The sequence below is a fragment of the Triturus cristatus genome, chromosome 9 (genome assembly GCF_964204655.1).
Source record: "Triturus cristatus chromosome 9, aTriCri1.1, whole genome shotgun sequence".
NCBI classification, from domain to species: domain Eukaryota; kingdom Metazoa; phylum Chordata; class Amphibia; order Caudata; family Salamandridae; genus Triturus; species Triturus cristatus.
Genome location: NC_140592.1, coordinates 433,319,161 through 433,336,273, shown reverse-complemented (window position 1 = coordinate 433,336,273; position 17,113 = coordinate 433,319,161).

The window sequence follows — 17,113 nt, the reverse complement described above, 5'->3', positions numbered from 1 at the left end:
TCACGTACGAATCGTACTTCACCGGTTGTACGGGACTTGTACGATTCCTAAGTAAAAATATACGGATACGAGTCGCACGGGTAAGTTTTTTTACCCGATCTGAATCGGCACCTAATATATTTAAAAGAATCCAAAACTCCCAGCTTGCCTCCTTCAATATGGATTTGTGGCTGTTTCCCCTGCTTTTAACCTGCCACTAAGACAAAGGACTTTGAATAGTTAATTTTCTTACCTAGGTTGTTCATAAATCTCGTATACTCCATCACGAGTCGATGCAGCGTATTGCTAGTAAGAGCTAAAATCACTGCGTCATCCACTTATAGGAGTGTTGGTACTTGTAAAGATTTGATATGAGGAACATCTGGTGTAGATCCCAACAGAGCAGATTCAACATAATTGGTGTAAAGTGCAAATAGAAAGGGCCCGAGCACGCACCGCTGTCTCACACCTCTAGCGATTTTAAAGTGCCTAGTACACTCGCCTCCCTTTCCAAAGCGAACACAAGCTGAGGCTTCAGAATACAAATCACAAATTATGTCAATAATCTGTATATCAATCCCCATTGCCTCCATGATCTGCCACAGCCTAGGCTGTGCCACGCAGTCAAAGGCTGCCGACAGATCCATGAAGGAAAGATGTAGATGACCATTTTTAGCTGCAATGTATTTTACAAATATTACGTTCAGGTTCAGGCACTGATCCACAGTACCGTTTCCTTTTCTAAAACCATACTGACATGGGATTATAATATTCTTCTCCAGAGCCCATTCCTCAAGTCTATTTAAAAGCAACCATCCAATTAATTTTACGGTGGAGTATATCAAAGATATAGGCCTATAATTTCTCAGAATTGTCCTATCCCCCTTTTTGATGATAGGAACAATTACAGTCGTCCTCCATGAAGGAGGAACACCTATTTCGGTAATTTATTTAAAAACATTTGTTAAAGGCGGGGCCCAGAGATCTTGATTATCTAAAAAAAAGATCAATTGGGACACCATCGGGTCCCGGTGCCTTCGCATGTTTGCTTTTCATCTTTCAATTCTTTATTTCGGTTATAATAACCATAAAAGAGTACCGTACAGTAAAAACAATCATTATAACAAAATGCAGCATTTCTGGTGGGAACAAATAATCCATACATAAATACAATATACAATATAAAAAATTTTTAAATATCAATTTATACACAATGTTTTAAAATAGGGATAAAAAGGGTTTTTTTTTAAAATTTTTAAGAACCAGGCTTAATGATGATACCATTACATTTTTTGACCATTCCTTTTCCTAATTATCGCAACACTGAATAAAAAACGACTCAGGCTAAATACTATCCTCTGTGATGAGTCGCCCTTAAATATTCTTTCCCATCCTGGATACGACGAAGACCCAAGTTTAAACAAATAGGTTTGATCCATTTTATCCTTGGCCGCATATATGCAGAGCATATGAAAAGAACATGGGTCTCATCCTCCTTAACGTCCATATCGCACAATTTGCACAGGTCAGATTTATTATTATTATTATTGGGCGCCCATTTTGATGTTCTAGAACTGAGTTGCAAAATACCGTAGCGATACTTTAAATACAGTGATTTAGCCAAAGGGGGTTCAATTTCATCCATAAAGTTTTCAAATTTGCTTCCACATTTAAAATTTAAAAATTTAAGGGTCAGTGGTCCAAGTTTGGGGTTGTATAATACAGAGTTATTAATATAGTCCCAATATGTGACCTTCAACAATTTTTTAGAAGAATTGGTTAGTGAATCCGGATCTGTCCAAAAGTTGCGTAAGCCCAGCTTTGTGAACCAGTTTTCAATATACGCTAACCAAACCAACTGAGTAGCATTCTTTATTTGGATTATTTCCTTCAGTGCGTCTCTATAGTCTGCAAGCTCATCAGTTGACCACAGGCGCACCCAGTACAGTAGTGGGCGTAAATGAGCTTGATCGTCCAAGTGACGTATATTCAAGTCCCAAAATAGCGGGACAAGAGGGGTACAGCCCGGGATCGCTAAGAGTTGCCTGAAAAAACTATTTTCTTGGACTGAAAAAGAATCTCGTGGTACATGGCCCCATAGTTCTGCCCCATATAGAGTAGCTGATTGAACTTTATATTTAAAAAGTTCAATTGCAGGTGATATTGCTTTAATAGGGCTACTTTTGAACTTCCTAATTATAGGGGCTTTGTTTTGTATTAATGTTAACCTCGATTTTTCTATTTGCGGTTTCCAGTTCATTTTGGTGTCAAGGGTGATACCCAGATATTTAAAATTATTCACTTGTTCAATATTTTCCTTGTTTACATTAAAAACTTTGTTAAACCCTCTATGGGGGTTAATCGCCATAACTTTCGTTTTAGAAGCATTAATTTCAAGGTTTTTATCCAAGCAGTATTCCCGAAATTTATTCAAAAGATTTTGTAGACCATTAGGTGTTTGGGAGATTAAAATCGTGTCATCCGCAAATAATAAGGCCGGAACGGCTTGACCACACAACTTGGGAGAGTCATGCTCGCAGCCCAAGAGGGTTTCAGGGATGTCATTTACGTAGAGAGAAAAAAGAGTTGGTGCCAAAACACAACCTTGTCGGACACCTCTCTTTATATTTATTCTCTCCGATAGCTCTCCATTTGGCCTCCACCTTACTCTTGCATAGTTACCTTCGTGTAGCCTAATCAATTGATGGCAGATGTCCCCGGGGGCACCCATATCCCTCAGCCTTTTCCATAACTGCCCCCTGGGAACCAAATCGAAGGCCGCTTTAAGATCCACGAAGGCTACGTATAGATGGGATTTCCTTATATTGATATATTTCCATGTTAAACATAAGAATCTAAAAACCTGGTCTACTGTACTAATTTTGGCTCTGAAACCTGCCTGGTATTTGGTGAAAATAAAATGATCCTCGATCCACATATTCAATTTATTGAGAAGTTGGCGCGCATACATTTTTTGCAAGACGTCTATCAAACTGATAGGTCTATAATTTGATGGATTGGATCTATCCCCCTTCTTAAAAATGGTCACAATTTCTGCGCCCTGCCAGGTTTCTGGAATTGGGGCACCTCTTGCAATGTCATTACTAAGTAGATTAATATAGGGTGCCCACAGATTATTCTCGTGTTTCCAGAGGTCCCCAGGAATTTTGTCTGGTCCTGGGGCTTTGCCTTGTTTAACTAAATTAATGGCTAGTATGGTATCTGCCAGGCTAAATGTTAGCGCTGAATCAGAAGTGTTTTGCCCTGGGTATTCGTTTGTCATTCCTTCCTCCTCCCCTACACATGAGTATAATGAGGAGAAGTGTTTGACCCAGACCTTTTCTTCTAGAAACCTATCTCTGGATTGCACACCTTCTTTGGTGCCCTTAGCTATAAGGTTCCAGAATAACGTTTGATCTTTTGATTTACAAGCTTGAAGTAAATCTACCCAAACTTGTTCATCCCAAGATCTTTTTGCAATTAAAATAGTGTTTTTATAAAATTTTCTTTTTTCTCTCAAGATATTTATTTGCTTCCCTTTTATGGCCTTTATTAGTTCTAGTTTAGCCTGCCGGCAGGCTTTGTTATACCAAAGGCTCTCCTTAGGCCGGTTATTCCGACAGGCTTGGCCTATATTAACCTCTTTTGAGAGGATTTTCCTAAGTTGCTGCATCAGATTCCTATGTACTAATGATACCGAGCGTTCCTCAGTGTTAATGTTATCTAAGGGCGACATAAGTCTTGCATAGAGTGCATAGATTTCTCTAATTGTATCGACATTGCCCATTACAGCAGGCCATTTTAGAGACCTGCAATTGTTGGACTCCAAGGGCTCATAAGTGGAAATATGATCACTAGGTGTCAATACCTTAGGGAATGTAAACAATGAGCCAGTGATAGTCAAAAAAAGAGGAAAGTGGTCACTTTCAGTACGATTGTCGACATTCAAATCTATGAGCATTGGCCATAGATTCAAGGAAACCAGTATGTAGTCAAGATGGCTAGTAGAGCAACCTCTTTCAAAGGTCGGTTTACTTGGGCAATCAGAAGGGAGTCGGCCATTACAGGAGCGTAGGCCATGTTCCATAGTCAATGTTAACATCTGCAATGAGCCATTTGTGCACGGTGTTATGTAATTTGCGTCAATGCTAGGGATGTCATAGGCCTTGTCTTCTTCACCATGGATATCATCTAGCCCCGTAATGGGTTCAAAACTCCTATTAAGGTCTCCTCCTATAATCAACATAGTTTTATGGTCTAAACTGCGGATAAAACCATCTAGTTGGGCTATTGTATTTGATTCTTTATTTGACGGATGGGGTCTGTTGTAAATATTAATAATGCACATTGCCCGTCCTTTAGCGTCATTAAATTTTATAGCCAAAATATCAGGGCTATTAGAATCCACTTGTGTAAAGTCAATACCCAGCGTGATTCTTGCCCAGATTATCAAACCGCCAGACGGTCTACCTTTATTTAAGTGTGATGCTGCTATATGGAATGACCTGTACCCTACTTTAAAAGAGTGTTCTACCCCCCATGTTTCTTGGAACAAGATAAGGTCCGCTTTGCTGATATAATTGTGCCAAGCAGGATCAGACAGATTTTTCTTTATACCAGCAATATTCCAAGAGATTAACTTGACCACAACTTCCCTAGTACTGTCAGGTTGGCCCAAGTCTATATTTGTGACATCACCAGTTCTTATTATTGGTAAATTGAAATTCTCCACTTCTGTTTGCAGGATTAGGTTGTTATCCTGTTTGGCTATGTCCCTAGTGTTACATCCATCCATAGTTGCCTTAATGGGTTTAGCAATAATATCATCCTCTTTATCGTAACTTACATCAAGTCAATTTGTCTCATCTAACCCATATAGCTCAGAAAAGCGATTATTTATGGGTATGTTGAAAAAGTTGACGGGCCCCCACGGCATAACTTCATATGCCGTGCTTGCCCGGCATTTGTATGTACGGGTAGCCTTCTCACTGTAAAAATAATTAAGATTTTTTATTCTAATAGGGCCCTTGTCATTGTAGTATTCATCGTTACAAACTAGTGCCACTACATTTCTATCTCTGAAGTTGACTATAATCGTGTCTCCTTGTATGTCTTTTGCCTTCCTACCTATCCAGCCAACCCTTCTGACAAACAGTATCTCCCCATTTAAGTGTCTAGGGATCGGCCTGTTAGTATTCAACCAGAATAACACTTTATTCTTTAGCTCTTGGTAGGATTCTACTTTCCCATTTTTCAATTCAGGGACGCCAGTAAGTACAATTGTATAGGGCAACGAATCTGGTGGTAGGTCAATTGTTACTGAAGGGATTTTTATACTTCCTTCGTGCTTATTTGTTGTTTTTTCTGTGCTTTGTGGTGTAGCAGCTTTTCCCTTCGTAAGCTTCCCTGCACTAGATGTTGGAGTTTTAGCACGTTTTACTAACTTTTGTTGGTTACAATTCAGCCCTTTGCAATTTAGTACCTTTGTTGATTGAACTGTAAGTCCTGCACTTACAGCACTTCCAGCACTTATAGTGTTTTCCGAATCAACATGGGATGAAGGTAGATCCTCTGTTCTCCCTCTAACTTCTACCTTTATCAGGTTCTTTAGGGAAGTAAAGTTATCCAGAGTTAACTGTTCCAGTTTCTCCAGCTTTTCATCTAGCAATTTGATCCTTTCAAGGACTGGCAAAATCATTGACCTAACGATGTGCTCTATGTGTGCCTATGACCCATAGACACCCTCATTAGAAGCAGGAGTTATGGTTCCAGTAGGACTACCTGTAGTGATAGTTTTAGTAGAACGCCCTTGATTATCATTGGGCCTTACAGGTATCCTTTTTTTTATGGGCGGTCTTTGCTTAGGAATTTCCGAATCTTGGGTTTTAAATAGTTTTGGTTCCCTCCCTTTTTGTACAGCTTCTATTATTTTCCTCTTCGAAGCCCCACCAGTTCTTACTCGATTAACAATACGTCTATTAGTTGTTTTGAGCAGAGGGGTTTTGCTCGTTGAGGGTGGCTCTCTATATGGCCTCGTGTCATTTTGAATAGGGTGGCAAATATTCCCATTTGCTAGCAAGGGTGGGGACCTATCTAAAACGATAAGGCTCTCATTCTTGTTCAATGACGTGCATAGGGAGAGGGCTGAGTCCTCCAAGACCACTGAATTGGTTACTGGATCATATATCTCTACAAATGTATCCTGGTGCTGTGTGATTGGTATGTGTTGCGCACTAGTTACACTTGTTGCAGATAATGATGTTACGGGGGGAGGATTATTTAAAAAAGGGATATTGCGGCTACCCTCAACTCCTGGAAGACCTACATAAGAGTCCAGGAATGTGGATCCAGGTGAGACTATTGGCTGTTCGTCAGAGGAAGGGTTTAGCGAAGCTAGGCGCATATTAGGGGGAAGTGATAAGCGCCTCTCTGTGCTCTCTATGGCGGTTACAACAACGCCTATGGTTTTCTGCAGCATCCTATCGATCGCAGTCAAGCTCGGCAGGGGGACCTTACTGCCTTTATTCTGCATTTCAATAGATCGTTTCTTCATGATGGCTTTTTTCCCCATTAGTCAGGTGCCAAGTCAGTGTCCTAGACGGTACAACAATGATACAGTGATACAGTGGCAGTGATACCTTGTCAATAGGATCCTGGTTGAGCAGGGATGTACCTCAGTAGATTTTAGGGAGTGGGCCCCACCCCAGCCTCCTTCGGCCTCTGACGGCCACAGACGGTCCCGCCCTTGTCCCGGGCTTCTCCCGGCGCTACCCGCGCGCGATCCCGCGACGCGGGAGCAGCACCGTGATTTGAAGCGCCTCCTGGCGCGAAACGCTCGGTCACGTGATTCGTGACCGCTGGGGCACCTGGGTCTTGTGGTTTTTTGGAAGCCGGTCTCCCCACTGCGGCCGCACGAGATGGAAGTGCAGCGGCGGGAGACCGGGACAGCAACAGGTGACAGGCAGCAAGAAACAGTGTCAGGCAGGCAGCGCAATCCTCAGGGACAACCAAGTGAGTAAAGTCAAGGACATGGAACCCGCTCTGCCGCAGCAGCACCGTGATTTGAAGCGCCTCCTGGCGCGAAACGCTCGGTCACGTGATTCGTGACCGCTGGGGCACCTGGGTCTTGTGGTTTTTTGGAAGCCGGTCTCCCCACTGCGGCCGCACGAGATGGAAGTGCAGCGGCGGGAGACCGGGACAGCAACAGGTGACAGGCAGCAAGAAACAGTGTCAGGCAGGCAGCGCAATCCTCAGGGACAACCAAGTGAGTAAAGTCAAGGACATGGAACCCGCTCTGCCGCAGCAGCACCGTGATTTGAAGCGCCTCCTGGCGCGAAACGCTCGGTCACGTGATTCGTGACCGCTGGGGCACCTGGGTCTTGTGGTTTTTTTGGAAGCCAGTCTCCCCACTGCGGCCGCACGAGATGGAAGTGCAGCGGCGGGAGACCGGGACAGCAACAGGTGACAGGCAGCAAGAAACAGTGTCAGGCAGGCAGCGCAATCCTCAGGGACAACCAAGTGAGTAAAGTCAAGGGCATGTTTGCACTGATTTGGAGCATATTTTATTTCCTCCAGTGTGAACCGGGCACTACCTCCTACACCAACTAGACTTGTGGGGGTAGGCTGAGTAATTACTTTCTCATTAGTTCTAAATAGACCTTCAAAATGTGAAACCCATTCCTCCTGTTCGACATGGGTATCTATAGACATACGCTGCTCGTCTCTTAGAAAAGGTGCATTAATCACAGACCAAAAGGACTTAATAGTGTAGCCTTTTGCAGATTTACCCACCAATTTTCTTTTAGGACTTTTAGCCTTAATATCCTTGCTTTTTCATAAGCCTGTCGTAATGACTTGACCAAAGGTAGGTTGAGAGGTTTAGACTTTAAGGCAATGTGGAGATTTTTAAGTGATTTTTCACAATCCTCATCAAACCAATTAGATTTCTTGCGATGCCCATTGCGTACAAAGCAAATTAAATTGTTTTTAACTTCCAGTAAAATCAGCTTGAATGCCGTGACCGTACCATCATCAAATAAAGGATCTAGGCATACCATTATCTCTGCTACTCGATTAGAGACTATGTTGCTCAGAAACTTCACAGCATCAGTTCTCTCCTACTTCAAAACAATCCCATTCTCCCTTGCAATTACTGGTTTAATATGAAGTTTAATAGAGGATTCCCTTTTCATTAAGGAGGGGGTAAGAAAAGTTATTGCAGAGTGGTCACTAAAAGTGTAAAAATTAGGCTCAAATTGGGAAAAAAGCTTCCTTATGGGATCAGAGACCAGTACATAATCCAGCGTAGAGGAGAGGGAACGACTATAAAAAGTGAATCCTAGCTGACCAGCTAAAACTTCAGAGGTATTTAGAAACACAAGATTATATATAATTTATAATCTATTTAGGCCATCACCATACTCAGTGTGTCTAAAATGGGGAACATATTCCCCATCATCGTCCAGCAGTCCACAGACTGATATATTAGTCTTTTCACAAGGATGAGAATTAAAATCCCCAAACCAGAATATATCACAGGGTTTCGTACATACTTTCTCTAAATTAACAATGTCTCTTTTTGAGGAGCCAACACCGCTGCATGATTGCTACCAAAGTTGTTATTATAAAAATGAATAAGCAACCAATATTGGTCAACACAATACTCTAAAACAATAATATGATAATATGGTGATGTATTTCGAAAGGGTTTCACACAAGGCAATATTCCTGGTTGGGGAGACTAGCGGCTATTAACAGAGGACACTGCCTCTTTCAGATAATAGTGCTTCCTGTTCCACTTACTACACTCAAACAGATTCAAGGACTGCCAAATTCCAACACATGACCAAGTAAAGGCTCATGTATCACTGACATAATGTTGTATAGGCCTACAGCAAAGGGAGGGCTGATAATTCCACATATCATGTCATACTTCCAAACCGCCCAATTGAGATTTTTGGTGGAATGGGGGAGGATAGAGAATTCAAAACAATGGTGTTTCATAGAACGTTCAAAAGTGAGAATGTCTATGTTTAACCCCTTTGGCCAAGGAAGGCACAGTAGAGCTGGGACTATACTTGTTCCTGGTCACCAGGGTGACCCTTTCTGTCCTGGATAAGGTGGTGATTCGAAATACCTTTGCGACCTTGCCCTTTCCCTTCATACTCATCATCTTCAACAAAGAGTTTACACTGGCTAAAAACATTGCAAACTTTATGATGTGGAGGGACTTGATAGTGGCATCCTCCTGTTGCTGTCTACCTCAATGGGCACAGCATGCATCTCAGGCCCTAGATCGGCCCAGACTTCATGCCGACTGGTGGCGGTTCGCTGGTGGCTGTGAAACAGTTGGGGCAAGGCTGCCTCTGCGTGAGGAAGAAAAGTTGATGATTGCCTCTGCAGGGGGCAGATTGTTGCTGTGTGGGCACTTGGGCAGGAGGAGACAGCTTTGACCTAAAGACACACAATTGGTGGATGGAATGCAGAACAAATCAAAACATTCGCCCTCAGTCAAGAGATATGGGTAAAATTCATCATTCTTTTGCTCACCATGCCATCCCAGTTTAGACCTGGCCATATGCAAATCAGTCTTGACCCTGTGCCTCATGGGAACAGTCCAGCCCGAACTGCCAAGCCAGGTCCTCCCTGCACCAGAAACAAGCATCCTAGGACCGGTTTCTGGGTTTCACCCCTCTTCAGCCAGGATAGCTTGATATCAGTGGCACTGTGAGCCCAGTAGCCACGTCTGGCATACCTGGCGCACTTAAGGCGAGAAAGCAAAAGACACACAATTGATGGATGGAATGCAGAACAAATCAAAACATTCACCCCAGTCAAGAGATCTGGGTTAAATCCATCATTCTTTTGCTCACCATGCCACCCCAGTTGGAATGGCATGGTAAGCAAACAAAATGATGGAATTAGGCCCAGATCTCTGTACTGGGGTGAATGTATGACATTCTGCATTCTGACCATCAATTGTTCTTTTTGCATTTGTCACCCCGAGTGGGACGGGTATGCTCAGACGTGGGTCCCATGCTCTCTATGCCAGTGGAATCAAGCTATCCTGGCTGAAGAGGGCTGAAAGCCCGAAACCGGTCCTAGGATGCTTGTTTCCAGTCCAGGGAGGACCTGGCCTGGCAGTTTGGGCTGGACTGTTCCCAGGGGCACAGGGTCAAGACTGATTTGCATACGGCTGGGTCCAAACTGGAATGCCATGGTGAGCAAAAAAAAGATTGATTTAGACCCAGATCTCTGTACTGAGGTGAATGTATGACATTGGTCTGCATTCTGTCCATCAATTGTTCTTTTTGCATTTGTCACCCCGAGTGGGACGGGTATGCTCAGACGTGGGTCCCATGCTCTCTATGCCACTGGAATCAAGCTATCCTGGCTGATGAGGGCTGAAAGCCCGAAACCGGTCCTAGGATGCTTGCTTCCAGTCCAGGGAGGACCTGGCCTGGCAGTTCGGGCTTGACTGTTCCCATGTGGCATCAGGGTCAAGACTTATTTGCATATGGCTGGGTCTAAACTGGAATGTCCTGGTGAGCAAAAAAACGATGGATTTAGGCCCAGATCTCTGTACTGGGGTGAATGTATGACATTGTTCTGCATTCTGTCCATCAATCGTTCTTTTTGCATCTTTGACCTAAGTCTGTCATTTGGACTTAACTTTTCAGGCCTGGGGATGTGGCTGGAGCTGAGTGTTGGCCTCCTGAAGCACCTCTGGCCAGGATGTCCATGCCGTGGGCCTAGCACTGTGCACGAGAGAGGTCTTAGGAGGCAGTCCTCTCCTTGTCTTCTTGGTGAGTGGTGCTGACAGGGTGCTCCTGTCTCTCCTTTGTACAGGTAAGCTGCATGTCGTGGACTGGGTGGGACCTCAGATCTTGTCCTGGTGTAGCGCAGCACTTTGGACTCAGTGAACTGCGGGATCAGGGTCCGTCAGCAGGTTTTTGGTGGCCTGGTAGCTGTCGCTGCCTCCTGGTCCCCTCTAGGCCTACCTAGATGCTATAGAGGAAATGTCTCAACATTCATGAGAGACCCTTGCTGGAAGCGGGGGGTAAACCCAAGTAAAAAAGGAAGCTCTTCCTGGAGTAATTCTGAAGTCATCCGATGATTTTGTTTGGCTATTCCTGTAATTATCTGGTAAAGTCATCCTGAGCCATTCTGAAGTATGTGTATAGGGTGAAATATTTAAATGATATGAGTCTAGAGTAATCAGTAAAATGATTCCAGGATTATATTGTGATTACTTCAAGGTAATGATAATTTACTACTGCAGGATGGTCATCTGATGACTTTAGTGGAAAACATGTGTTGATCGTTTACAACACCAGGATGATCCCCTGATGACTGCCTTGGAGAATGCATGATTATCTTCAGCTACAGTAGGATGACTCAATGACAACTGAGGATTTAGCACGTATTACTTAATAATGACTCCATGAAATATAGCGAATATGATTAATTCACGATGTGTATTTCTTCAAATTACTTTGTGACTACATCAATATAGCGTCAAAGTAATTTTCTGTGATTAATAGGTCTCCTTCCCACAGTTGTTCCAGTAGACTTTAACAGCAATACAGTGCACTCTTAAGGACAAACATAGAAGCCAACAATTAGTGTATATTAGACTCTTTCCTGACAATATTATGGTAATTCTACAATTCAAGTAACTATTACTGCCACTACTCCCTGTGATTACATTTAAAATAGAATCGTGAATAACCTACAGACATTCATTGTCATACAGCATTCTCAATTCAAAGGAGTTTGCACCAGCTTTCAGTGATTTATTATATCTTTTCTTTAAATTGAAACTATCCTTCTAATTTCACAGTTGCAGTAGAGAAGCAGCGTGAGGAGCTATGTGGGAGAGCTACATGTGAGAGGGTGTTGATAAGTAGTACAATTTCCTTTGAGTTCATTAGTGGTGTGAGTGGGAGGTTTACTCAATGCAGTATGGTGAACTTTATTGTAAATGGCTTTAGGTGGTCAATTGTGAGTCTGTTGGTTTGCATATTTATTTCAGTGGGTTTGTTAGTGACAAGCACGAGTGGAGGAAAGGGAGTGATGGTCAGCTTGAGGTGGATTTCAGTGCTTGTAGGCGAGTAGCTGGATTAGGATGATGTGAATCCCTGAGTTGTTATGAGTGGGTGGGTTGTGTTGTTTGTGGGTGTCAGGTGTGAATAGGTTGTGTTCAAAGTAACTGTGCGAAGCAGTGAGTGATAACACATGGTTGAGGGTAAGGAATGTGAGTATCTGAGGATAATGGTGGACTTGCCAGTGGGGTGGTTGATGTACACGGTGTTGCATTGTTATGGTGAATAAAAGGTGTGATAAGTAGCATCAGTGGTTGCTAGTGAGAAGAGGGTGTACAAAATGGCACTGTAAGTATCTTGTGGCAAGTGTTCATAAGAGTGGTTTAATAAGTTGTGCTACAAATGGTGCAGGTATGAGTGGCAGGCTTATCGGAAGCAACTGTAGGTTAATTGGCATTGTATGTGATGTGGGTGATGGATTGTGGGGCTCTTGCTAGTGACAAGTTTACACAAGTGATTGCGTCTAAGGTATGCAGTGAAGTGTGTTCTAAATCACAGTTGGCAAATGGTATACACTGTGTTGTGAATCTTTGAGTAAGAGTGGGTTTAGGTGCAATTGGATGTTGAACTAGGCAGTATGCTGAACAATGGTATGAGAGGATATTGATGTGAAAGTCTATGTGGGCAGCAGACGAGGAGGGCAGAAAGGAGATAATAACATATGTAGTGTAGAACAAAAAATCATGGGCAGAAGGTAAGTGGCACGTAAAGAAGGAACATGCAGAAAGATGAGTCCAGTTTGTGGATGGTGGAACAGTACACAACTGGACAGAAGATTAACAATATGGCATGTGAAATGTGTTATGCAAAGCAAATTTGGATTGGCAATGAGAAGAATGCTTGTAAAGAGTGCAGGGTGTACTGGATGTTGAGAGTGGAAATGGAGAGCTTATGTGATGAGACGATTTAAAGATCAGATCTATCAGATCTAAAGTATCGACTAGCGGCTGGACAGCAGGTCCAAGAGAAATATGGAGGATGCTTTTGGAGGCTATAGAGGAGTAGAGTTTGTGTTAGTGGATAATTAGTGGACATGGAAAGCTCATATCGATGGAGATGAGTGAATGTAGAGGGTGATAGCCATCATTCAGGTACACAGATAAAGATCGTAAATGATGGCTAACACATAGACTGCGTTATCAGTGGGTGTTAGGGAGGGTTCACTGATAGAATATCGATTCCCAAAATATCCCCATACACAAACATCGATGCAAAAATATCGATGTCAAAAATATGGACATCCTATATTTAAAATTGCAAGTACAGAAATATAGAAACAAAAATATCAATATAAAAAATCTAGATGTACAAAATATCGAATTTTTAATTTAAATAAAAGAGAATGTTATATATATTAAATGATAAAATTAACTTTTCAAAATTATTCATATTTAGGGGCCGATTTCGATCCTGTAAAAAGGCAGTACGAATAGTCGTACGGAGCGTTTTCTCCGTACGACTCGTACCAGGTAAACTCATCTTACAACCCAGGAAGTACGATTCGTACAGAGAGCCTTTTTCTGTGCGAATCGTACAAAAGACCATACAGCTAAAAAATACCAACGATTCTTATCCGGAACTGCTTGTACGCGACGTCCGCACGTATTTGAGCAGCGTTTCCCGGCCCAGCAAGTATGATTCGTCCCAACGTCACTACATACCACGCTAGGATTACGGGAGCGAAAAACTGCCGGGAAAGCAGAACCCTACTCCACGGAGCCCCAGTACGCGACGTACAGCCATGAACCCTATCGTACGTGTCATCCCGATCCTCTGGGCGTACGACCTGGTGCACCGCATCCGACGCACACGCCGCAGAAGGTGAGAACAACACCCAGGGGCCAGGGTGGGGGTGAGGGGCAGGAAACATACCCCATACTCAAACCCAAACCTATAATATGGAGGCCATACATTACGACCTGGGACTGGTCACTTGTGGGGCATGTCCAGCAACCCCTGCATACCGTAACAATGGAAGTGGACGTGTACGGTGCGTACCACATGTACCCCTACGGCACCATGACAACTTAGGTATGCACCGTACCCACGCATACATGCGTGGGTACGGTGCGTACCCCTACGGCACCATAACACCTCAGGTACAGACCGTACCCTCACATTCATGCGTGGGTACGGTGCGTACCCCTACGGCACCATGACAACTCAGGTATGCACCGTACCCACGCATGTATGCGTGGGTACGGTCCGTACCTGAGTTGTCATGGTGCCGTTGGGGTACGCACCGTACCCACGCGTTCATGTGTGGGTACGGTGCGTACCCCTACAGCATCATGACAACTCAGGTACGGACCGTACCCACGCATGTATGCGTGGGTACGGTCCGTACCTGAGTTGTCATATGGTTATGGTGCGTACCCCTACGGCACCATGACAACTCAGGTACGGAACGTACCCACGCATACATGCGTGGGTATGGTGTGTACTCCTACGGCACCATAACAACTCAGGTACGGACCGTACCCACGCATACATGCGTGGGTACGGTGCGTACCCCTGCGGCACCATGACAACTAAGGTATGGACCGTACCCACGCATACATGCGTGGGTAGGGTCCGTACCACATGTACCCCGTCATGGCAGCAGTAAATTTTGGATACGAGGCGTACACACTCCAGGAATGTGGGCCTAGAGGACTGGCCCAGCATGTTACCTTCATATTGTTGTGTGTGTAGGTCCTGGCCAGCAGTGTACAGCTCCAAGGGGGTGCGTGGGTGGGTGCATATCACTACCAGCAGTGCCCAGGCATATGAGAGGTGATTGCAGAGGACTCCCAGCAGTGTCCAGGCATATGAGGGGTGGGTGCAGAGGACTTCCAGCAGTGTCCAGGCATATGAGGGGTGGGTGCAGAGGACTCCCAGCAGTGGACAGAGACATGGGGATGGGTGCATATGACTCCCAGCAGTTTTCAGGTATATGAGGGGTGGGTGCAGAGGACTCCCAGCAGTGGACAGAGATATGGGGGTGGGTGCATATCACTACCAGCAGTGTCCAGACATATGAGGGGTGGGTGCAGAGGACTCCCAGCAGTGGACAGATATATGGGGGTGGGTGCATATCACTACCAGCAGTGTCCAGACATATGAGGGGTGGGTGCAGAGGACTCCCAGCAGTGGACAGAGAAATAGGGGTGGGTGCATATCACTACCAGCAGTGTCCAGCCATATGAGGGGTGGGTGCAGAGGACTCCCAGCAGTGTCCAGACATATGAGGGGTGGGTGCAGAGGACTCCCAGCAGTGGACAGAGATATGGGGGTGGGTGCATATCACTACTAGCAGTGAGCAGGCATATGAGGGGTGGGTGCAGAGGACTCCCAGCAGTGGACAGAGATATGGGGGTGGGTGCATATGACTCCCAGCAGTGTCCAGGCATATGAGGGGTGGGTGCAGAGGACTCCCAGCAGTGGACAGAGCTACAGGGGTGGGTGCATATCACTACCAGCAGTGTCCAGGCATATGAGGGGTGGGTGCAGAGGACTCCCAGCAGTGTCCCACTCCCAGGAGGATGGATGTCTTTCACACACTGCATGACACGCCACATGTGGGTGTGAGGACATATAACACATGCATACCCACCCATGGCAGATGCAGCACAATACACACCCTGATTTCATGCCAACAGACTGTATAGTCATGGAACTGCATACAAAACTAAGATAGCCAAAGGGAACCCACACTGTCACGCACATCCCAGGAGTGATAGGAATATCCAGGTGCTGGTCCAGCCACCAAGATGTTGTCTCTCATGGAAGGAATAGGGTTAAATGCCACTAGATACAATGCCCACAATTGTGAGTCATACCCAAAACACAAGTACAGTGACTGGCAAGGATGGCACAGACGATTCAGAAGGAGACATCGGTGAGCAGGCATGGCCATTGTTGAAGGGATCCGTCACCAACAAAGGATATGTTGACACAGGTCAGCACAACAATTGCGCAACTGTTTGCAGGGAACATGTCAGGTGCCACAGCGGAAGGAACACTCCTTGGGACAATGTCTCAAAACCAAATGAACACACACTACCAATGATTATTTGCACAGGCATTGTGATGGCACACAGATGCCATGGTCCACCTCATGACCATCATACAAAAAAATTTCTCAGAACCCTAACACATTACCAGAACACCAACTTCATGAGCCTCATCACCAACATCAAGTACCTGAAATGCAATAGTGTTGAAACTAAAAGAAAAGGCTTTATTCAGCACACATAATTATAAATTAAGAAGACACTATGTACAAAGGCCAATGGCCAGTCCATTGTTCTAGTCCAAGGGTGGACGTAGATGACTGTGTCCACCCCTACCTTGCCTGCACAAAGTAACTTCAAGGTTTGTCGACTGGGGGGGCATCATCTGTGGGAGTAACAGGCACCGCAGGGACAGGAGGAGGTTGGGTAGGTGTGGTGGGTGTAGGGCTGGACGTCTCCACCACAGGGGGTGGGGCAGCGCCAAAGGTGGAGGTGAGCTCGGCGCTGCACACTGCTGCCAGGGTGTCTAGTGTAACCCCTGCACCTGAAGAAACCCCAGGGCCAACGGAGGGGGGTGGCCGAGGGATGGGGTGCAGCGCTCTTGGGGGAGGGGGTGGACATGGGGGGGACTCAACTCCCCTGCCCGGGGACTTCCTCGCCCGCTTGCGGGGTGGTGTCACAGTGGGGGTGAGGGCCAGCTCAGCCATGTAGACCTTTTTGGGTGACAGTTTGGCAGGGGAGCTAAGGGGAGTGGTTTTGGAGGAACTGGGTTGTGAGGACTGCGGATTCTGACTGTGGCTGCGTGGCTGCCGTTTGCCCCCAGACCCTGTGGGTGTGACTACATCCCCCTGAGAGTGCGTGCCAGGAGGAGTGCGCTGTGCCTTCCTTGGGGGTGTGCTGGATTGTTAGAAAGGATAGACGGACCGGGAGGGTCGGCCGGGGTCAGGAGGAGAGGTCTCCGGGGAGAGCCGTCTCCAGCGATCGTACAGTTAAGTAACTCCCCCCCCACGGATAGATACCACACAAGGATAAGGT